Source organism: Trichosurus vulpecula, chromosome 1 (assembly GCF_011100635.1).
Source record: "Trichosurus vulpecula isolate mTriVul1 chromosome 1, mTriVul1.pri, whole genome shotgun sequence".
Lineage (NCBI taxonomy): Eukaryota > Metazoa > Chordata > Mammalia > Diprotodontia > Phalangeridae > Trichosurus > Trichosurus vulpecula.
The window spans coordinates 6,629,534-6,653,742 of NC_050573.1; the positions used below are offsets into that span (position 1 = coordinate 6,629,534).

A 24,209-nucleotide genomic window follows, 5' to 3' on the forward strand; every position below is an offset into this window, starting at 1 on the left:
TCTTGTCCTCCAAAGCTTCTTCCTACTGAAATTGGGAACAGAGCTGTCCCTGCCCCAAGAGATTAAGAGTCCTATTCAAGAGGTCAGTTCTTTAGCGAGCTGGCATCTGCAACTCAGTTGACACCAGGTCCAGAGGTGACATCCCAACACATCAGCGGGTGACATCTGGCTTAAGCAATCAGGCATCTGCAGGTGGGTGGTAGTAAGCCTGCAGGAAACAAATCTCACAAACAAATTTAATAGACAAAAGTCCAAAAAGAAACAAAGAGACTCTCATAGCCTCATTCACAATACAATATATGAGTCAAGGGTACAATTTCATAATTATTTTCTCTTGGGTAAACTACTGTTATAGTATTGTCTTTCCTGTGTGCTATAATTTCTGCAGGCTCTGGAAAATCATCTGGCTTCTGCTTTACCCAAACTTTAGCTCCGAATTTTATTGTATCAGTACAACCAAATCCCTCCTTTCGTCTGATAATTATTGTGGAAGGAGGGTCAGCTTTCAGAAGAGGTATTGTGCCACAAGGAATAATAATCAAGTGAACTATTCTATCATTTTTACACAACTGGAGTTTTACAATAATTTCCCCTTGATAACTAGAATCTATCACTCCAGATATGTGTTCCCTGAGATGCTAATCCTGGTTTAGGTAATATCCACCCAAAATAATTCTTAGGGATTCTCATACATATCCCGGTAGAGATTTTTCTTATTTCTTTTCTATCCAACCAAAAGTTCTCTAAACAATGCAAATCATATTCTGCTGAACCAGGTATTCCTCTTCCCTCACAGTCCAATCCTCAATATTTTGGATCTTATGTGTTTGCTGTTTTCTAATTTGCAGATTCAGGGTCATCATTCTGGCTAGAAGTGTACTTCCTCCTAATGGTCTATTATTCAAATTACATAAAGCAGTGAACAAATTCTCCTTCCAATGTTGATATGAATTATTAGAACTTAACTTTCTTAACTGTTCTTTCAACAATCCATTCATTCTTTCTATCAACCCAGATGCTTGTAGATAATATGTAATATGTTATATACACTCTATATTGTTCAATACACAAAATGTCTTCATCTCATTACCTTTGAAATGTGACCCTCTGTCACTTTGAATCTGCATTGGGGTTCTATAATGTAGACTCATAATAACTAGTTTTACAGGTGTTTTTCTGGGTTCCATTCTTATAAAACAAGCCACTAGTACACCTGAATAGGTGTCAACACTAGTACATATAAATTTGCATCCTTTATCTTGAGGTAGTAGTCCAATATAATCTATCTGCCAATTCTGGGCTGGAACTTTTCCCTTTGCTATTTCTCTAGTTACTACCCTAGGAACAGTTCGTTCCTTTTCCAGTTGACATATATGACATGACATTCCTCTGTTATTTGTTTTAACAATGAATGAGAGATGCTAATACCTCAGTCTTGTGCCCACCGGTGTGTGGCCTGCACCCCTAAATGGCCAGCCTCTTGTTGGACCCATTTTGCTAGTACTGGATCATCAGTTGGTGTCAAAGTAGGGATGATATGTTCGGTAGCAATCTTTGTTAGTCAATCAGCATGTGCATTGTACTCATGTTCTGGCGTAGTGAGGCCCACGTGAGTGTCTACATGAAAAACCGAGAAATTAGTAACCAAAGACGTGTCCCATATATCTTCCCATAGTTCTTTGCCCCAAACTTGTGTACCCAATTTTGGTTTTCCGAATTGGCATCCATGTAGCTAACCCATTAACTACTGCCCAAGAATCAGTGAATATGTGACTGTCCTCCTTTCTCTGTTTTAATAGCTGAATGTACTGCCATAAGTTCAGTATATTGACTACTTCTGCCTATTCCAATACTTTCCAAAGTCCTCTTCATACATAGGTTATAGGTACTGCTCTCTCATGTCTTTTATGGCCCAAATATTTTGTAGTCCCATCAGTAAACCATGCATGTTTCTTCTGTTCTTCAAAAAATCCATCATATCCATCATTCCATTTTACCAAAGATTGTACCAACTGTTGCCTTGGTTCAGGGGGTTTGTTATTGCCATCAATGTAGATGCTTGCAATAGATTCACGTAGAGCAGAAACTCCACTTTTGCCTGTTTTAGATCTCTTCTGAATATACCATTTCCATTTAATTATGCTAGCCTCTTGCTCATGTCCAATTCTGTGAGATGCTGGGGTCCTCATTACCTAAGTCATAACTGGAATTCCAGGCCTCAATATCACTTCACGGTTGAGAGTCAGTTGTTCAGTCTCTACCAAAGCCCAATATGCGACTAACAACTGCTTTTCAAAAGGTGTATATTGTAATCCAGCTGAAGGATTGTTTCCTTGATAAAAGTCCTAAAGGCACATTTCAGCTTTGTTGTTTCTGCCATAAACTCCAGTTCACATAGTCATCTTGTACAGTCACTTGTAATTCTACCAGTCCACTTTGCATAGGCCATAAATCCAGAGCCAATTTCATAACAGCTTTACTCTGTTCAAGTCTCCAGCCAAATTCATATTTTTTCCTAGTAATTTGATATAAGGGTTTCAAAATTTGTCCAAGATGCCCAATGTCATGCCTCTAATATCCAAACAATTCTAAGAATTTTTGCGCCTCTTTCTTATTGGTGGGGATAGGAAAATCTTGAATTTTCTGTCGAGCTTGTGGGAGAATTTCTCACAGTCCTTTATTTCACTGTGTTCCCCAAAACTTTACAGTTTGAGCTGGTCTTTGAATCTTTGCAGGGTTAATTTCCCATCCTTTGCTTTTCATATGCTCAACTAAAAGTATCACACTCTTCTCCACTTCTTTTACATTTTCTCCCTGTTTCAAAATATCGTCTATGTAATGGGTAAGCTGTACACCAGGTAACTTTGATTCATCCAAATGTTCAGCCACAATCCTATGACAAATAGTTGGGCTATGGAGATGTCCTTGTGGCAATCAGGTAAAGGTATGTTGTCGGCCCTGCTACACGAAAGGAAACTGGTCCCACCGTTTAGAGTCTATTGGGATCATAAAGAAAGCATTGGCTTAATCAGTAATTGTGAACCAAGTCCCAACATATTTCTGGATCCTTTCTATTAAGGTAACAGTATCTGGAACAGCAGCATACAAGGGAGGAGTCACTTTATTCAATTGTCTATAATCCTCTGTCATTCTCCAAGCTCCATTTGACTTGTGCACTGGCCATACAGGATTATTCCATTGAGTGGTAGTAAGGACTAATACTCCTGGTTCAACATATTCTTTTATAGTATTGGCAATTTTATCTTGCCCACCTGGCACATGATATTGCTTCAAAGGAATTATTTTAGAAGGTTCAGGTAAAGTGATTGGGTCCATTTTTACTTTTCTCACCAAAACTGTATTAATTCCTATGTTCATTACTGAAAATTGATATCTCCCCTCAGGCAAATTCAGAGTCATGTCTTTCAATATATCTGTTCCAATGATGTATTCAGGAATAAATACAATGACCATGGTATATTCTTTCTTAGGCAATTGTCCAATTTTCATCATCAGTTTCACTTGTTTGGCTGATATTTCTTCCCCTCCTAATCCTGTGATGGTAATAGGAGTTCCATGCTTACATGTTCAGGATTTCCATAAATCAAGCTGGCCTCTGCCCCAGTGTCTATCAATGACCTAGTTATAGTATTTCATCCATTCTTCCAATACATAGTCAGATTAATATAGGTTCTGTAATGCTGTCTTTGTGGTTCTTTAATCTGAGCTGGGGCCCAGCCTATTCTCTAGGCTCCTTGAAGGTGTGACTCACTTGGATACCAGGGTTCAAGATCTGTGGGATTTGTAGGGCAGTTCTTACTCTATTCCACTTGCTATTAAGCCCCTTATCACGGTACATTTTGTATAGCTCATTAGTCAAAATACCATTTATTCTTCTAAAATATAGGACTGCTTTCAATAGAGCAGTAAATATCTCTTTCCTTGTCACTCTGTTCCAACATTGAAACTGCTGGTTTTGTACCCTTCTCTCCTGAGGAAATTTATTATTTCCCCAGTCTCCTAAGTCACTTAACCATGAAATCTTACCCAGTACCTCTGAAAGAGGGTTCCCTACTTCTGGCATCAGCAGAGTCAGAAGCACATGTTTACAAGTGGAGGGTGGTGTTTTAACTATCAAATTCCTATGAGAGACTCCCAAAGGAGTTTCATAATAAACTTCAGTGTTCCCTAACATAATAGCAGTCTTCACTACCTCCTCCTTTAACTTTCTCATACGGTCCCTGATTGAATACCAGGGTCTATCTGTAGGAGGCCACTTAGTATCAGCAGGATATTCCTCTTTACAGCCCATTGCAGCCAAAGCCAACAGATTGGTTCTTTGCTTACATCTTTGTGAATAATAATCCCTAAAAGCTTGCTGTGCAAAAGAATTCTAATACGTATGAATCTCATACAGTCCACAGAATCTACAGACACTCCTGTGGCCCCTTCATCACTGATTCTCACCATCCAAAATATTAATGATTCTCCCATTCTCTGGGTGAACCTACTCAAGATATCTGTAATTTTCTGCTGTGTAAAATCTTCCAAAACCTCCCTAAACTCAGTATTATGACCCTGCATTTTCTGTCTCAGATGAATGGGGCACATTTCTCTTTGAGAAGTTTGGTGTGATACTGTAACACTCTGGGGATCAGCAGCATCATAAAATGTAACATCTTCTGCTTCAGCTTCTGACTGTGTACCCTTCTGTCTAGTTCTCTCCCTGTTACCATGGTAATCAGACTGACTGCTAGGCTCAACCTTCCTGAACTGAAGTGCATTCTTCCTCTTTTTTTTAAATTGATTTAATATATTTAGTTTTCAGCATTGATTTTCACAAGAGTTTGAATTACGAATTTTCTACCCTCCTGCCAACTCTAAGATGGCATATATTCTGGTTGCTCCACTCCCTGGTCAGCCCTCCCTTCTGTCACCCCACTCCCCTCCCATCCCCTTTTAGCTTACCTTCTTGTAGTGCAAGATAAATTTCTATGCCCCATTGCCTGTGTATCTTATTTCCTAGTTGCATGCAAAAACGGTTTTTTCATTTTTGAACATCTGTTTTTTAAAACTTTGAGTTCCAAATTCTCTCTCCTCTGCCATCCCCACCCACCCTCCCTAAGAAGTCAAGCAATTCAACATAGGCCACATGTGTATCATTATGTAAAACCCCTCCACAATACTCATGCTGTGAAAGACTAACTATATTTTGCTCCTTCCTAACCTATCCCCCTTTACCCAATTTTCTCCCTTGACCCTGTCCTTTTTCGAAAGTGTTTGTTTTTGACTACCTCCACCCCTGTCTTCCCTCCCTTCTATAGTCCCCCCTTTCTATCTTCTTTCTCCTTCTTTCCTGTGGGGTAAGACAATGACAGCAAGATTCACTCATTCCCCCTCACCTGCCCCCTCTTCCCTTGCTACAGAACTGTTTTTTTCTTGTCACTTCTATGAGAGATAATTTACCCCATTCTATCTCTCCCTTTCTCCCTCTCTCAACATATTCCTCTCTCATCCCTTAATTTTATTTTATTTTTTTAGCTATCATCCCTTCATATTCAACTCACCCTGGGCCCTCTGTCTATATATACATATATATGTATACATATATATATATACACACACACATATATACACACACATATGTATACATATGTATATATATGTATATTCCCTTCATCTACCCTAATACTGAGGTCTCATGAATTGTACACATCATCTTTCCATGTAGGAATGTAAACAAAACAGTTCAACTTCAGTAAGTCCCTTGTGATTTCTCTTTCCCCCGCAGCTTTTCCCACTAACCTTCTCTGTTGTCTTTGGTGTTTCTGGGTTGAGAAATCTGGTAACGGCCACAGCTCAGGGCCTATACTGCCTGGCTTCTGTTCTGGTTGGTCCTGCCACTGCCCACGCTGGGCTCCTGCTCCCCGCCGCTGCCATCTCTGTGTGCGATAGACCTCACCCAGCAACCATCCAGGCTGTCCTGGGTTGGAGCCCTGCTTCCCTTTGCTATTTTGTGGGTTCTGAAGTTCTAGAATTTGTTCAGAGCCCTTTTTTATAGGTTTTTGGAGGAACTTGATGGTGAGCTCATGCAAGTCCCTGCTTTACAGCCGTCGTCTTGACTTTACCACCCCCAGGTGCATTCTTGACCTCCTTGACTCCCTCTGTCTTCTAGCTGAATTTACAACAAGGCTAGTAGGTTTTTGTTCTTCTACCACCTGAGTTTCTCCATCTTGTTGTGGTATAGGCTGAGTCTGATCTCTGTCTTGCAATAGTCTATCCCTGTTTTCACATACAATACAATAGTCTGAAAGTAAAATCCAGCCTTGTCTAGAGATTGGCACTTCTGTTCCTGGCTCAACAGTAGCTTCTCTGAGACATAGTTCCAAATCTCTAGGTCCTCCACTCTAGGCTCTGCTTCCAGTTTTCACAAAGACCAGTGCCTTTAGATCATTCCCTTGCTGGGGAGCAATAAGTTACATCCTCCCATCCTGGGACAACCATTTCTTCCTCTAAAGCCCTTCTACCTCTAAATAGGGATCTTATACCTTTATATCCCATTCTATTAGCCACTAAATAACATATAAGTAAGGCAATAATAAAAATGTAGATGATAATTGTCAAAATGCCTATGTAGTTCTGTGTTGCAAAGTATATGAGACTATCCACATAGAAGGCAGAAGAAGTAAACCATTTATTCAGACACGAGAGAACCATATCCCACAAGCCATTTATCTAATCTACCAGAGCAGTAAAACATTCAATGTGCAATATCACAACATGGAGTCTCTCCATCCCAAAACCTCTTTGACCCCCTGCTGGGGTCTTCCCAAAAACAAACTCACAATAAAGCTAAGTTAGCCCTTTCAGCTTCTCCCACCACATGTGATTTAGGCTTCCTGTGATGTAAGAAGGTCACATGACCTATTAATGGGTAGGAAAGATGGTCAAATCTAAATTGCTACTACAACCCACCAGCAGGCACAGGTTTAGGAGGGTATCTCTGTCTACATGGAGGTATTAGCAAAGGGCTAAATGCATTGGGGATCCTTGAAGATTTTGGCCTTTGTTTTTTTGACTAATTCTGTGCCTTTGATTGAGTCTTACTAGGTGCTAAACCCCAGGCCCAAACCCCTATCTATTAGGTGCTAAGCCTATGTGGGTGTGAATTGATAACTAAGGTGGGGATCCAGGTGGGGCCAATGAAGGGAGGTGATAACTACAGAGCCAATAATAAGAGCTTAAGTTCTGGTCCCTCAGATGAAGTTTCATGACAGCTAAAAAGTGCATAAAAAGGGAGGACAGAACTGGAACTCAAAACTATGTAGAACCGTGTGTGGTAAACTAAAAATAAATAAAACACCTTTAAAAAAAAAGGGAGGACAGAGCATTTGCTTAAGGCTGTCACTCCTGGAGGAGTGGGACTCTGGGCAGCCACTCTAAGGGCTTTCAGGCTGAACTCAGATATTGATGGTTTTCTTGGCAACTATGAATTGTATTTGGTCTGTTTGTAATTTGTTTGTGTTTGCTCTGAAGCTCAGGGTGCTGGCTTTTTCCACTGAACTAAGTGAATGGTGTTTGTATGCTGGATTAAAGTAAGATTGTTAATGCCTTAACTTGCTTCCCTTGTAAAGCATATCAAAAGAATGTGGGCTTGCAGCATTCTGTGAGCTGGTTGATGTTGGTTTTTCACCCTCACAGCAGCTGCTAGCCAGATTGTTGAAACACCAACCTCTCCCAGACATGGATCTCCTGAAAAATAGAATCACATTGTGAGGGAAGTACATCCCCAAATGCCTAATTATAGTCTGAAAACAAAAGAAAAATACTCCCTTCCACCCCTCATGGGATCCTTATAATACTAGAAAATTTGAGAATTGTCTTTGAATTCCCACAGCATAGCATATCCTCTGAACCAGGGTTGGGAAGCTGCAGCCTTGAGAATACTTGAGGCCTTCTAGGTCCTTGTGGGTGGCCTTTTAGCTGAGTCCCTATTTTACAGAGCAAATACTTTTATTAAGGGGATTTCTTCTGCAAAATTTGGATTCAGTCAAAGGGCATCACTTGAGGACCTGGAGGGCCACATGTGGCCCCAAGGCCAAGAGTTTCCCAGTCCTGCTCTGAACCAACTCTCCTCTTCTTCCAACTCTCCTCTTCCTCCAACTCTCACTTGGCCCCCTTCAAATCTCAGCTAAAATTTCACCATCTGAGTGAAGGTTTTCCTGATATTTCTCAATTCTAGTGCCTTCCCTCTCTAGATTATCTCCCTTCTATCCTGTCTATAGTTTGATTGTGCATAGTTGTTGCCACATAGTGTTCCTCATTAGACTGTGAGATCCTGGAGAGCAGAGGCTGTTTTTTTTTCCTTTTTTGTATCCCTAGTGCTTAGCAAATAATAGGCTTTTAATAAATACTTTTTGACTGAGTTATTGGAACGTTTTCTCCTAGGAGACAATTTGCCAAGTTTCAATACTCTGTTGATCTACACCCATAGATCCACAGCTCATGGGTCCCTACTGAGGCATTAGCAGGAGAAAAATAATAGTTGAAGGATAAGACATTGGCTACAAAGACCTGAAGAACTGTAACAACATAATATCTCCCCCATTAACCTGGGGCCCACTCAGCCACAAATGCCCTCAGTATGAGGGGAAGAGTCCACTTCCCAGACATGTGTCCAAGGAGTAGGACGACTAGACATTTCTTCTAATATCTATGGCCTACCAAGCTTCTCCAAAATAGAAATTATTTGACAACATAAAGCAACTTCAACTATCACCAAGGTTTAGGAATCTATAACCAAAAAGAAGGTAAAAGAAAAACAATGAACCGACATTTATCCTTAGCTCACTCCCTTCCCCTCCACCAATGAAACTACCAGTAGCAAGGCTGCACTAGCTGACCCAATGACCCAACATATAAGCTTGTAACAAATACCAGTCCCATGCCCTGGTTACCCTTCCTTCTTGCCAGTGCCATGGAGATGGTTATAAATTTGAGAAGTGTGTTGGGGCCGCATCACACTCTACTGAGCTGAGGGAAATAGCTCAGCATTCAGGTAAAGCCAGTTCGGCCCATCTGAAAGTGACTTGGAACAGAGACCTGGGTCACCAAACCATGAATTCCCTAACACTGGAGAACGCTGAAATGCTTTGAGATGAATCCCCTAGGAAAACCATCTTCAGAGGGGAGGGAGTCAGAAAGTAAGCAAGAGGGAATATAAGGGGGAAAAAGACAGAAATCCACAAAAATCTCAGGAAGAACACCCAAACACCTTGAGCATAATTAGAAAACTCAATAGGGAAAGCTTTAACAATAGAATTTAATGTGGCCTCCAGTAAAATGTAGTTATTCTATTAGTAAATGAGTCCCATAAAACAAAGAAAAAATCAACTACCTCTTCATAAGACAGAGAACCCTGTGGACTTTGAGGAGAACATGGAACCACAACTTGCTGTTCCCAAGTTGTTGTAACCAGAATGGACTTTGTTTTCTTTGAATGACTCAGCTTACCTCATTGAGCTTCCCTGGACACTGGGGCTTGCTTTTCCGGGGCAGGAAGCCCAGCGACCATGCCAGGAATCAGAGAACTTCCTGTGTGATGAGTCATGGTGCTGGCTAAGGTGAGGTGTGTTAACCTGGTCTACGCTAGGGGGAGGGGCCAAGTCAAGAACCAATCGGCCCTGGTCATTCAGGCAGTGCTTGATGATTTCAAAAACTCTATAAGAGGGGAGAGGACAGCTTGAAGATCTCCTTTTCCTTTTCCGGTTGGAGCCAGAGACGCCTGCAGACGAAGCTGAGCTGCCTGTAGCAGAGCTGACTGGAGGCCAGTGGGTAATCTTCTTACCGTAGAGGGGAAGCATGTATACGATTTTGCCTTATACTATCTCACTTCTCTGTGGCCTCCAGGTTACCCTTGTGAGGCGGACTTATTGGGCCTGGAAGCTTTTGATGAAAATATCAAAATAGGGATGCTGGTGTGTGGGCTTGTTACTGTGGAGTGTAAATACATGCTTTAGTTCTCCTGCCTTCTGCCTAGAGAATTCCTTACATCCTGCGGTTCCGGACCTTTTAGGCACATATGAGATTCTCTTTGAAATCATAAATTCTGCCTTCCTAATATATTTGGCAACGAGGGTGGGATGGAATCGCGAGGTATAAGATCTCTATTCAGAAGCAGAAAACTTCAGAGGAAGAGATGAATATCCCAGGGTGGGAGGATCCATTTTATTCCTCCTTAGCAAAGGAATTGTCTAAAAAAGCCAGACCCTGTGAAAACTGGGAACCAAGGCTACAGAGAGGAGATCCTAAAGATTTGGAAAGGTGTTTACAAGAGGTTGGGATTCAGTCAGGGGAATCACTATCTAGGCAAAGCTAGATAGTGTTATCAGCCTACCGGCTAGTATATGAAAGATTGAGATTAAGTGAAAGAGATAGGGGTACTCCTACCCCACAGCAATAAGGGGAATCTCAGATAGCAGGAGAACAAATTGCTGCTCAAGAACCCACTGACTCAGAGGAGAACTTTTCTATTAATGTGGCTAGGAGCGACAGGAGGCCAAATAAGCCAAGAGTGCATCCCAACTCAGCCCAGACCAAGCCTGACTGCCTGCTTTGTCCTTGCCATGGTGTCAGGGGAAGCGAGTGGGGGGAAAATGAGACAATGTTAGGGGCTGAGACAGAAAACGCTACTAGGGTTCAGAACATCCCTTACACAGAGGATGGGAGATGGTTAAATACTCAGACAAGTGTTTGTCCCATAGAAAGCAGGCAGAGAGAAACCCAAGGTGGCAATTTAGTTACAAGGGAATTTCAGGAAGATTTCTCACCATGAGAGGTCACAGATATTTTGAGTAGATTCAGCCAAAGAGTAGGAGAACCATTAATATCTTGGATGGTAAGGCTCAGTGATCAAGGGGCTGGTGGAATATTAGTAGATAAGAGGGACTGTATGAGATTCATAGGTATCAGCCACGATCCTCTAGTTCAGCAAGCTTTTAGGGAACATCAACAGTGAGGAGATGATGCTAGCAGGACTACTCTGTTGGCATTAGCTGCTGCAGGATGCAATAAGAGATATACTAATGATTCTATGTGGCCCATTGAGCACAGCCCTTGGTATTCACTTAAAGATTGTATCACAAGACTAAAGGAGGAGGTAATGAAGACTGCTATTATGACAGGAACTGCAGACAAATATTACAATGATCCCATAGGAATCCCTCATAGGAATTTAATAATTAGGACAGCTCCCCCTGCTTATAAACAACTAATTTTGAATCTGTTACTTGGGGAAGTAGGGAGCCATCTGACAGAGGTGATAAATAAGATTTTACAGTTACATGACTTAGGAGACTGGGGAAGGGATAGATCTCCTCGAGAGAGAAGGGTGAATAGCCAGCAAACTTGGCACCAAAGTGGAGTGACAAGAAAAGAAATGTTCACTGCTCTATTGAGAGCAGGGGTAGGTTTTGAAATAATAGATGGCATTCCAACCAATGAATTGTACAGGATGTACCGAGATAAAGGACTTGATAACAGGAGAGATAGGGAAATAAGAACTGCTCCTGCAAATGCTACAGACATTGAACCTTCATACCCAAGTGAATCACATGCTAGGGAATACTACAAACAGGCCGAACCCCAGTCCAAATTAAGGAAATACGTAAGCTGGATTGCAGTCCTCACATTAACTTGACCATATATTGGAAAAATGGGTCAAGTACAGTAGCTAGGGCATTAATAGACACTGGGGCCGAGGCCACCCTTATCTATGGGAATCCAGACAAATTCAGCCATGGAACTCCTATTACCATCACAGGACTAGGAGGGACTGATATATCAGCCAGACAAGTTAAATTGATGATGACAATTGGACAGTTGCCCAAGAAAGTATATAGTGTGGTTATTGTGCCTATTCCTGAATACATCATTGGAATAGACATTTTGAAGGGTATGACCTTAAATTTACCTGAAGGGAAATACCAATTTGCTGTGAGGAAAATAGGCATTAATGCAGTCTTAGTGGAGAAAATCAAGATGGATCCAATCACTTTGCCCGAACCTTCTGAAGTAATTACTTTGAGGCAATATCGTACGCCAGGTGGGCAATATAAGAGAATGTGTTGAAGCAGAAGTGTTAGTCCCTACAACTACTCAATGGAACAACCCTGTATGGCCAGTCCGAAAGTCAGATGGGACATGGAGGATGACAGTAGATTATAGACAGCTGAACAAAGTGACTCCTCCTTTGTATACTGCTGTTCCAGACACGGTTACTTTAATAGAGAGAATACAAAAACATGAAGGGACTTGGTATGCAGTTATTGATTTGGTCAATGCCTTCTTTACGATCCCAATAGACCCCAAGCAATGGAACCAGTTTGCTTTTACTTGGCAAGGCCGACAGTATACATTTACACGCCTGCCACAAGGATATATTCATAGCCCAACTATTTGCCACAGGATTGTAGCTGAGCATTTGGATGAATTAAAGCTACCTGGTGTACAGCTTACACATTACATAGATGACATCATGATACAGGGAAAGAATATAAAAGAAGTGGAGGAGAGTTTAGCATTATTAATTGACCATATGAAAAGCAAAGGGTGGGAAATCAACCCCGCAAAGGTTCAAGGGCCAGCTCAAAGTTTAAAATTCTTGGGGATACAGTGGAATAGAGGACTGCGAGAAATTCTCCCACAAGCTCGACAAAAATTCAGGATTTTCCCACCCCTACTAATAAGAAAGAGGCCCAAAAGTTCACAGGGCTATTTGGTTATTGGAGACACCACATCCCACATTTGGGACAAATTTTAAAACCCTTGTATAAAGTCACTGGAAAGAAATATGAATTCGATTGGGGCCTTGAACAAAGTAGAGCTTTTGAGGAAGCAAAGGCTGCTATACAAATAGCACTGCACTTGTGGCCTATGCAAAATGGGCCAGTGGAGTTACAAGTGACTGTACAAGATGACTATGCAAATTGGAGTCTGTGGCAAAAACAACAGAGCCGAAGTGTACTTTTAGGCTTTTGGTCAAGGAAACTGCCCTCATCTGGGGTGCAGTATACACCTTTTGAGAAGCAGCTGTTAGTTGCATATTGGGCTTTAGTAGAAACTAAGCAACTAACCCTGGGTCATGAAGTGATATTAAGGCCTGGAATTCCAATTATGACTTGGGTAATGAGTACCCCAGCTTCTCACAGAATTGGACATGCACAAGAGGCAAGCATAATCAAATGGAAGTGGTATATTCAGAATAGGTCCAGAGCAGGCAAAAGTGGAGTTTCTGCTTTACATGAATCGGTGGTGAACATTGGCACTGAGAGAAATCAAAAACCCCTTGAATCTAAGCAACAGATGGTGCCATCCTTAGTGAAATGGAATAATGGGTATGATGGACTAAATGTAGAACAGAAGAAACACGCTTGGTTTACTGACGGGACAGCAAAATATTTAGGACAGAAGAGACATTGGAAAGCAGTAGCCTATAACCCCTGTACTAGGCAAACTATGGAAAGTTCTGAGATAGGGGGAAGTAGCCAATATGCTGAACTGGTGTCAGTGCATCAGGCCAACAGAATGGAGAAGGGAGGACAGTATCATATATTTACTGATTCATGGGCGGTAGCTAATGGATTAGCTACTTGGATGCGTATATGGAGGAATCAGAATTGGGAGATTTATGGCAAACAAGTTTGGGGTAAAGAGTTATGGGAAAATATATGGGACATGTCTTTGGTTACGGATTTGTCAGTTTTTCATGTTGATGCTCACGCGACCCTGACCACACCAGAGCATGAGTACAACGCACACGTGGATCGACTAGCAAAGATTGCCACTGAATGTATTGTCCCTACTCCAACTCCAACTGATGACTCAGCCTTAGCAAGATGGGTCCACCAGACCGCCGGCCATTTAGGGATCCAGGCCACCCACCGATGGGCACAGGATCGAGGTATCAGTATCTCTCATGTGTTGTTAAAACAAATATTAGAGGGGTGTTGTATATGTCAATTAGAAAAAGAACGTACTCTTCCTAGGACAGTAACTGGAGAAATAGCGAGGGTAAAAGTTCCAGCCCAAATTTGGCAGATAGATTATATTGGCCCACTACCCCAGGATAAAGGATGTAAATATGTATGTACGTGTGTTGACACCTATTCAGGTGTACTAGTGGCTTGTCCTTATAAGGACGCAACTCAGAAAAACACCTGTAAAACCCTAGATATTGTAAGTTTATACTATGGAACCCCAATGCAGATTCAAAGTGACAATGGGTCACATTTCAAGGGCAAAGAAGTGAAAAGATATTGTGTGTTGAATAATATAGAATGGATATATCATATTCCATATTACCCACAAGCATCTGGGCTGGTTGAAAGAATGAATGGATTGTTGAAAGAACAGCTAGGAAAATTAAGCTCTAATAATTCATATCAACATTGGAAGGATAATTTGTCTATTGCCTTACGTAATTTGAATAATAGGCCCTTAGGGGGGAGTACACCTCTAGCCAGAATGATGACCCCAAATTTGCAGATTAGAGAACAGCAAACACGTGAGATCCAAAATATTGAATTTTGGACTGTGAGGGAAGATGTCCCCCTACCATGTCCAGGAACACCTGGTTCGGCAGGATATGATTTACATTGTATAGAGAATTTTAGGTTGAATAGGAAAGAGATAAGAAAAATCCCTATTGGAGTATGTAGGAGAATCCCCAAGAATCATTTGGGACGGATATTACCTAAACCAGGATTAGCAGCTCAAGGAGTACATGTATTGGCTGGAGTAATAGATTTGAATTATCAAAAAGCAATTGTTGTAACACTCCAAAATTTGGGTGAAAAACCTGTACAATTTGGTAGGAATGATAGGATAGTTCAAGTGATTATTATCCCCTGTGAAGAAATACCCTTTGTGAAAACTGACCCTCCTCCCAAAATAACTACTAGAGGGGCAAAAGGGGCTTGCTCCATTGATAGAATAAAGTTGGGAGCTAAGGTATGGGTAAAACGGAAGCCAGATGATATTCCAAAGGCTGCAGAAGTCATAGCCCATGGGAAGAACAACACTGTAACAGTTGTCTATTCAGGGGAAGATAATTACCAAATTGTACCCCTGAACCATATATTTTACCATGAATAGGGCTATAATATTAGATTCACGGACCCCACAGGTATGGCTGATGCTGGTAATTGACACAAGCCACTCAGAGGGAAGGTGACTTTGTGTGATTAACGGATGAAAGCTTTTAAATCTGGGGAAAGGCTGGGAGGACAATCCTAGTCTGTCTAGGATGGGATCCTCCTGGTTTCCTTTGTACATCTGAGGAAAGGCTGGGAGGACAATCCTAGTCTCCATCTAAGGTGAGATCCTCTTGGCTTAGTTTCCTCATTGTGTTCCGTTTGAAAAGAAACATTTCCCATCTGAGTTTCGCTCTGATATTGGATCTCTGCATAACTGAAATTTCAACTAAACTGGAGATGATTTTATTTAAAGGATAATAGCCCATACTTGCCTACTCTTTTTGTTCTCTGTTTTAGTTAACCTTGTTGCTAGTTCTCTCTCCTGCAGGCTTAAGCACCCTGAAGTTTCCGGTGACTGCCTAAGCACGTAGCATTCTTGGAATTCCTGCCAGCTCGCTAAAGAACTGAACTCTGGAATGGGACTCTTTGGGGCAGGGACACCTCTACATCCAATTTCAGTAAGAAGAAGCTATGGAAAATGAGACCTTCACCCCTTACCCCAAGATTTTGAGCCCCAATTGTTTGAGGGGGGGAATGATGATAGTGTTCTGCGTACTTATTTTGTGTTATCCTTGCTATATTGTTTTATTGTTATGATATTATTGATCCTATGAAATGGATACAAAGATCTAAGGGTGGACATTTGAATTATTAATAATTATTTTGGGAGGGGCAGAGCCAAGATGGCGGCTGGTAAGCAGGGACTAGAGTAACCTCCGTACCGAGCCCCTCCAAAAACCTATAAAAAATGGCTCTGAACCAATTCTAGAATGGCAGAACCCACAGAACAGCAGAAGGAAGCAGGGCTCCAGCCCAGGACAGCCTGGATGGTCTCTGGGTGAGGTCTAGTCCACATGGAGCTGGGAGCTGGGAGCTGGGAGCTGGCAACGGAGTGGAGCAGAGCCTAGCCTGAGTGGCGTGGAAGAAACAAACTTGGAGTCGGGCGGATGGGGCCCCTAGCGCCCTGAATATATGAGCTGCGGCAGTTACCAGACCCCTCGACCCACAAACACCAAAGACTGCGGAGAAGGTTAGTGGGAAAGGCTGCGGGAGTGGAAGGAGTTCATGGTTCGGCTTCCAGTCCCGGGGGCAGCGGAGGTGGGGCAGCTACAGCTCTTGTTACTTCTGGCTCCAGGCCCACCTGGTGGGAGGAATTAAGTGGAGGATCAGAGCAGGAGTGCAACAGCCTGCTGAAGATCTAAGCCCAGTCCGGACTGGGGGTTCTTGGGGAAGGAGTAGTGCGGGTCTGACAGAGCTGGCACCTCCCCCCCAAACGTGGAACATAGAACTCTTTAGTCTACAAGCAGTTATACCCCACTGAAAAACTCAAGGGTCAAGTTAGTTGGTTGGGAATATGGCCAGGCAGCGAAAACGCGCCCAGATTCAGTCTCAGACTTTGGATTCTTTCTTAGGTGACAAAGAAGACCAAAACATACAGCCTAAAGAAGACAATAAAGTCATAGAGCCTACACCAAAAGCCTCCAAGAAAAACATGAACTGGCCCCAGGCCATAGAAGAACTAAAAAAGGATTTGGAAAAGCAAGTTAGAGAAGTAGAGGAAAAATTGGGAAGAGAAATGAGAAGGATGAGAGAAAACCATGAAAAACAAGTCAATGACTTGCTAAAGGAGACCCAAAAACTACTTAAAAATACACTGAAGAAAACAACACCTTAAAAAACAGAGTAACTCAAGTGGCAAACGAGCTCCAAAAAGCCAATGAGGAGAAGAATGCCTTGAAAAGCAGAATTAGCCAAATGGAAAAAGAGGTCCAAAAGAACACTGAAGAAAACACCACCTTAAAAATTAGTTTGGAGCAAGTGGAAGCTAGTGCCTTTATGAGAAATCAGGATATTATAAAACAGAACCAAAGGAGTGAAAAAATGGAAGACAATGTGAAATATCTCCTTGGAAATACCACCGACCTAGAAAATAGATCCAGGAGAGATAATTTAAAAATTATTGGACTACCTGAAAGCCATGATCAAAAAAAGAGCCTAGATATCATCTTTCAAGAAATTATCAAGGAGAACTTCCCTGATATTCTAGAGCCACAGGGCAAAATATAAATTGAAAGAATCCATCAATCGCCTCCTCAAATAGATCCCAAAAAGAAATCTCCTAGGAATATTGTCGCCAAATTCCAGAGCTCCCAGATCAAGGAGAAAATACTGCAAGCAGCCAGAAAGAAACAATTTGGGTATTGTGGAAACCCAATCAGAATAACCCCAGATCTGGCAGCTTCTACATTAAGAGATCGAAGGGCTTGGAATGCGATATTCCGGAGGTCAATGGAGCTAGGATTAAAACCTAGAATCACCTACCCACCAAAACTGAATATCATGTTCCAAGGCAAAAGATTTACTTTCAATAAAATAGAGGACTTTCAAGCTTTCTCAGTGAAAAGACCAGAACTGAATAGAAAATTTGACTTTCAAACACAAGAATCAAGAGAAGCATGAAAAGGTAACCAAGAAACGGAAATTGCAAGGGACTTACTGAAGTTGAACTGTTTTGTTTACATTCCTACATGGAAAGATGATGTGTATGATTCATGAGACCTCAGTATTAGGGTAGCTGAAGGGAATATGCATGTATATACATATGTTTATGTATGTATAGAAGTGAATGTGTATGTATGTATATATCTATGTGTTTGTGTATGTATGTATATATATGTGTGTGTATATATATATATGTAAAAGAGAGAGAGCAGACACAGGGTGAGTTGAAGATGAAGGGAAGATATCTAAAAGAAATTAAATGAAATTAAGGGATGAGAGAGCAACGTACTGAGAGAGGGAGATAGGGAGAGATAGAATGGGGTGGATTATCTTGCATAAAGGTGGCAAGAGGAAGCAGTTCTGTGGGAGGAGGGGAGAGGGCAGGTGAGGGGGGAATGAGTGAACCTTGCTCTCATCAGATTTGGCCTGAGGGGGAATACCATACATACTCAGTTGGGTATCTTACCCCACAGGAAAGAAGGGGGTGGAAGATAAAAAAAAATAAAAGGGGGGATGATGGAGGGGAGGGCAGATGGGGGTGGAGGTAATCAAAACAAACACTTTGGAAAGGGGACAGGGTCAAGGGAGAAAATTCAATAAAGCGGGATGGGTTGGGATGGAGCAAAATGTAGTTAACCTTTCACAACATGAGTATTGTGGAAGGGTTATACATAATGATACATGTGTGGCCTAGGTTGAATTGCTCGACTTCTTAGAGAGGGTGGGTGGGAAGGGAAGAGGGGAGAGAATTTGCAACTCAAAGTTTTAAAATCAGATGTTCAAAAAAAAAGTTTTTGCATGCAACTAAAAAATAAGATACACAGGCAATGGGGCGTAGAAATTTATCTTGCCCTACAAGAAAGGAAGGGAAAAGGGGATGAGAGGGGAGGGGGGTGATAGAGGGGAGGGCTGACTGGGGAACAGGGCAACCAGAATATGCGCCATCTTGGAGTGGGGGGGGAGGGTAGAAATGGGGAGAAAATTTGTAATTCAAACTGTTGTGAAAATCAATGCTGAAAACCAAATATGTTAAATAAATAAATTTAAATTAAAAAAATAATTATTTTGGGATGATTGATTGAAGAGATTATCTGGCTGGGATCTAGGGGTGTATCACATTTGAATTGTAAACCAATATTTGGGAATGTCACTGAATGATATGTTTTGCTTTATTGTGAATGATATGTTTTAGTTTCCTGCATAATTGGATCACAGTGTTCTAGGTTATATAATTTAATTTAAATTATGATTGGATTGTACATCCTAGAACATTGTGAGGGGTGGAGTGTAACCAGAATGGACTTTGTTTTCTTTGAATGACTCAGCTTACCTCATTGATCTTCCCTGGACACTGGGGCTTGCTCTTCCGGGGCAGGAAGCCCGGTGACCATGCCAGGAATCAGAGAACTTCCTGTGTGATGAGTCATGGTGCTGGCTAAGGTGAGGTGTGTTAACCTGGTCTACGCTAGGGGGAGGGGCCAAGTCAAGAACCAATTGGCTCTGTTCATTCAGGCGGCACTTGATGATGTCAAAAACTCTATAAGAGTGGAGAGGACAGCTTGAAGATCTCCTTTTCCTTTTCCGGTTGGAGCCAGAGACGCCTACAGCCGAAGCTGAGCTGCCAGTAGCAGAGCTGACTGGAGGCCAGTGGGTAATCTTCTTACCGTAGAGGGGAAGCATGTATACGATTTTGCCTTATACTATCTCACTTCTCTGTGGCCTCCAGGTTACCCTTGTGAGGCGGACTTATTGGGCCTGGAAGCTTTTGATGAAAATATCAAAATGGTGATGCTGGTTTGTGGGCTTGTTACTGTGGAGTGTAAATACATGCTTTAGTTCTCCTGCCTTCTGCTTAGAGAATTCCTTATATCCTGCGGTTCCAGACCTTTTAGGCACATATGAGATTCTCTTTGAAATCATAAATTCTGCCTTCCTAACATAGTTGTTCAAGAAATAAATGAGATTACACTTTAAGGATGTAGGAGGGCAAAGGTTTAAAGGAAAGGTGGAGTGATAGAAGGGAGGCCAGATTGAGGGAGGTGATGGTCAGAAGCAAAACTCTGGTGAGGGGGAATAGGGCAAAAGGGGAGAGGAAAGTATAAACAGGGGGGAAAGAGGATGGAGGGAAATATACAATAATCACTACTGTGAATGTGAATAGGATGAACTCTAAGAACAGAAGCACTCAGCAGAGTTGTTTAAAAACCAGAATCCTACAATATTTTGTTTACAATAAACAAATCTGAAACAGAGAGATACAGAGGAAAGGTAAAAGGCTGGAACAGAATAAGCTTCAGCTTAAGTAAAAAAATAAAAAAACAAGTAATGGTAGTATTCTTGATCCCAGACAAACAAATGTAAAATAGATTTAATTAAAAGAAATTAGAGAGGAAACTCTATCTTCCTAACTAGTACCATATGCAATGAAGTGATAATATCAACACTAAACATATAGGTATCAAGCAGCATAGCATTCCAAATTTTTAGAAAAGTTAAGTTAGTTACAGGTATAGACAACAAAATTTTATTAGTTGGGGTGAGGTACACAAGACACAGTAGTTAATGAGTATAGTTATCTACTGTTTGATAAATCAAAGATTCCACTTTCTGGGATAAGAACTCACCACTTGACAGAAACTTCTAGGAAAATTGGAAAATAGTATGGCAGAAACTAGGCATAGAGCAACATCTCACACCCTGTATGAAGATATGGTTAAAATGAGTACATGATGTAGACATAAGGGATGAAAGCAAAAGCAAATTAGGAGAGCAAGGAATAGTTTACATGTCAGATCCACAGAGAAGGGAAGAATCCATGACCAGAAGACAGAGGACATTATGGGATGCAAAATAGATAATTTTGATTACATTAAATTAAAAATGTTTTTGCATAAACAAAACCATTGCAACCAAGATTAGAAGGGAAACAGAAAGCTGGGAAACAATATTTATGGTGAGTGTTTCCGGTAAAGGCTTCATTTCTAAAATATAAAGAGAATAACATAAAATTTACAAGAATTCAAGTCACTTCCCATTTGATAATTGGTCAAAGGAGATGAACAGTCAGTTTTCAGATAAAGAAATTAAAGGTTTCTATAGTCATATGAAAAATGCTCTAAATCACAATTGATTGGAGAAATGCACATTAAACAAACTCTGAGGTTTGGTCTTATACCTGTGATATTGGTTAATATTATAGAAAAAGAAAATGATAAATGTTGGAGAAGATATGGGAAATTTGGAACACTAATGCATTGTTGGTGGAGTTGTGAACTGATCCAACCATTATGGAGAACAATTTGAAACTATGTCCAAAGGGCTATCAAACTCTTCATATCCATTGATCCAGCCATACCATAGTATGTCCATATCCCAAAGAGATCATGAAGAAGAGAAAGGGCCCCAGATGTACAGAAATATTTATAGCAGTTCTTTTTGTGGTGGCAAAGAATTGGAAATTGAGGGAAAACCCATCAGTTGGGGAACAGCTGAACAAGTTGTGGTATATGAATGTAAAGGAATACTCTAAGAAATGATGAGCAGAAAGATTTCAGAAAAATCTGGAAAGACTTACATGAACTCATGCTGAATAAAGTGAGTAGAACCAGGAAAATACCATACAGAGGAACAGAAACATTATGCCATGATTAACAATGACAAACTTAGCTCTTCTCAGCATTGTAATCATCTAAGACAATTCCAAAAGACTCACAGTGGAAAATGCCAAGTACATCCAAAAAGCACTATGGACCCTGAATGCAGACTGAAGCATAATCTTTTCACCTTTCTGGTTGTTGTTTTTTTTTCATTTTATTCTGATTCTTCTTTTACAAAATGATTAATGTGGAAATATTTTTAATATGATTGGACATATATAGCCTATTTCAGATTGTATGCCACCTTGAGGAGGAAGGAAACTTTAGAAATCAAGATCTTACGAAAGTGAATGTTGAAAAATAAAAATATAATTTTTTTGTAAAAAAGAAACTTTAAAAAAGAAAACAAAAAAAGAAAATTAAAATGAATTTCTTGAAAGATGTTGTCCAGACTTTTTTTTGGTCATGGGTTTCAGGTAGTCCAGTAATCCTTCTGTTATCTCTCTTGAATCTATTTTCTAGGTCAGTTTTTTTTTTCCAATGAGAAAATTCACATTTTTTCTTTTATATTCTTTTTTAATTTAGTTTTTTAAATCATATCTTGATGTTTCAAAAGGTCATTAGTTTATGCTTGTTCAATTCAAACTTCTAAGGAATTCTTTTCTTCAGTGACCTTTTGTACTTCCTTTTGCATTTGGTCATTTCTATTTTGAAGAGAGTTATTTTCCTTAGTAGATTTTTGTGTATCTTTTCCCATGTAATTGACTCTTTTTTCATGATTCTCGTATTACTTTCATTCCTTTCCTTATTTTTTTCTTTTGCTTCCCCAATTAGTATTTAAAAATCCTTTCTAACCTTGTCCAGGAATTCTTTTTGCACCTGAGACTAAATTACATGTTTCTTTGAGGCTTCACATGTAGCCATTTTGACACAATTGTCCTTTTCTAAGTTTATACCTTGATCCTCCCTATCACCATTGTAACTTTCCATAATCATGCCACCCCTTTTTTCCCCTCATTTTTTCTGTTTTTCTTTTTGTAATGTGGTCTTTTTATACGAGAGTTAGGCTCTTGTTGTGCACTGTTCCAAGCTTTTAGTGCTGAGGCTCTGGGTGTTACTGTTGGCTCTCACTGGGCTTCAAGGCTTAGCTACTTGCTTTCACTGGAGAGGAGGCTTCCCTTCTGACTTGTACTGGAGGGTGGGATCTCCCTGTTGGCCTCCCCAGGGTGTGATGTTTAGCTGCTTGGCTGTACCAGGGATGAGGCTCACTTGCTGGGTGGCTGTGGAAACAGGGCCTCTCTGCTGATAAGCCTCAGGATCTAGGTCTCTCTATTGGCCAGCCCTGGGGCGGGACATCAGTACTGGCCAGAATGGGGTCAGGGACTCACTGGTGGCTTGTGATGGAGGTGGGGTCCTTGGGGAGGCTGTTTCTGAGCTGCACATACTGCTCACTTGCCTAGGAGGCTGCTGGTTTGCAGGAGGGTGGATCCTGCCTGGTGGATTGCTCCAGGCTTGGAGCCTTGCTGCAGGTCCCCCTACTGTGAGCCTGGTTGCTGCTGCTGCTGCTCTTGGGCCTCACTCCACTTCCAACCCAGTGAGACAGACCTTTCCTGCCCCACTGGTTACCCACTTCCCTGCTTCTAGATCAATTCTGAAGCAGTTTTCTAGTGGTTTGGAGGGGAATTTGGGAGGAGGATTCCTTCTTCAATCCACTGTCTTGGCACTGGAACAACCTTCAAAACTGGGGAGAGGCCAGAATAGGCTTTCAGGGAGGCAGCAGAACTCAAGAAATGAAAGAGGAGCACGTGGAGAGAGGGAGGGAGAAAGCAGATGGGGGGCTGGAGAGTGGGAAGGAGCCTTAGAGGGGGAGGGTCAGAGAGGGGGAAGGGGCCACCCAGGCAGAAGATCAGGGAGGGAAGAGAGGAGGAAGGTCCTGAAGAAGAAACTGTTTCTGTCTTGTGATCACCAGGCACCTCTCTGGAGGCCAGAAGGGAGGGCACAGGGGAAGCAGGCCTGGGAGGGGTTTTTGTCTGACTTCCCCATCAGTCTGTGTCACTGTGAGCAGCATTACTGTTCCAAACCTCACAGTAATAATCAGCCTCATCCTCAGCCTGGAGCCCAGAGATGGTCAGGGTGGCTGTGTTCCCTGACTTGGAGCCAGAGAATCTGTCAGGGATCCCTGAGGGCCTGATGTTATCAGCATAAATCACCACCTTAGGGACGTGGATATATTTCTGCTGGTACCAGTATACAGGGTACTGACTAACTACATCCCCGACACAGGAGATAGAGGCCGTCTCTCCCAGGTTTTTGGTCACTGAAGGTGGCTGAGTCAGCACAGAGGAGGCCCCAGAACCTGCAAGGGAAGGACAAAAGAGATTGGTCAGAGGCAGGGGCCTCTCTCCCCCAAGGGAATGCTGACACCTCAAGCAGCTTCAGAATGAGCTCAGGGCAGGACCAGGCCTGGCCTGAGACATTGTGGGGCTGAGCCACAGGGAGGAGTCAGTAGGAAGCCTCACCTGTGTAGACAGTGAGGAGTGAGAACAGCAGAGAGATCCAGGCCATGGTAAAGGTTACTCTCAGAGTTCTGTGTCCTGATGCTACCCAGCTGGGGCTGGGCTCCCCCAGGGCTCTCTTAAGACCTTTCCAGGCCCTGCAGGGAGGAGGCCCCCACATGCAAATCTGCTCCTGCTCTGGATCCCTGAAGGAGGGGTATCAGGTGATGACTGACTGACCCTGTGCTCCTAGGTCAGAGGGGCAGGTCCTTTTTCTGGCAGAGGATGGTAATAATGGCCCTTGAGGCTCCCAGCACAGTGCTATAGACCAATCCCAGCGACCATCCAGGCTACCTTGGAAT

The 24,209-nt window shown here is 41.8% G+C and overlaps 1 pseudogene; it reads right to left on the reverse strand.

The window, feature by feature from the left end:
- The window catches only part of LOC118845057, a 48,198-nt pseudogene extending 24,251 nt beyond the window's left edge, over positions 1-23,947 (reverse strand).
- Between the last annotated feature and the right edge of the window lie 262 nt (positions 23,948-24,209).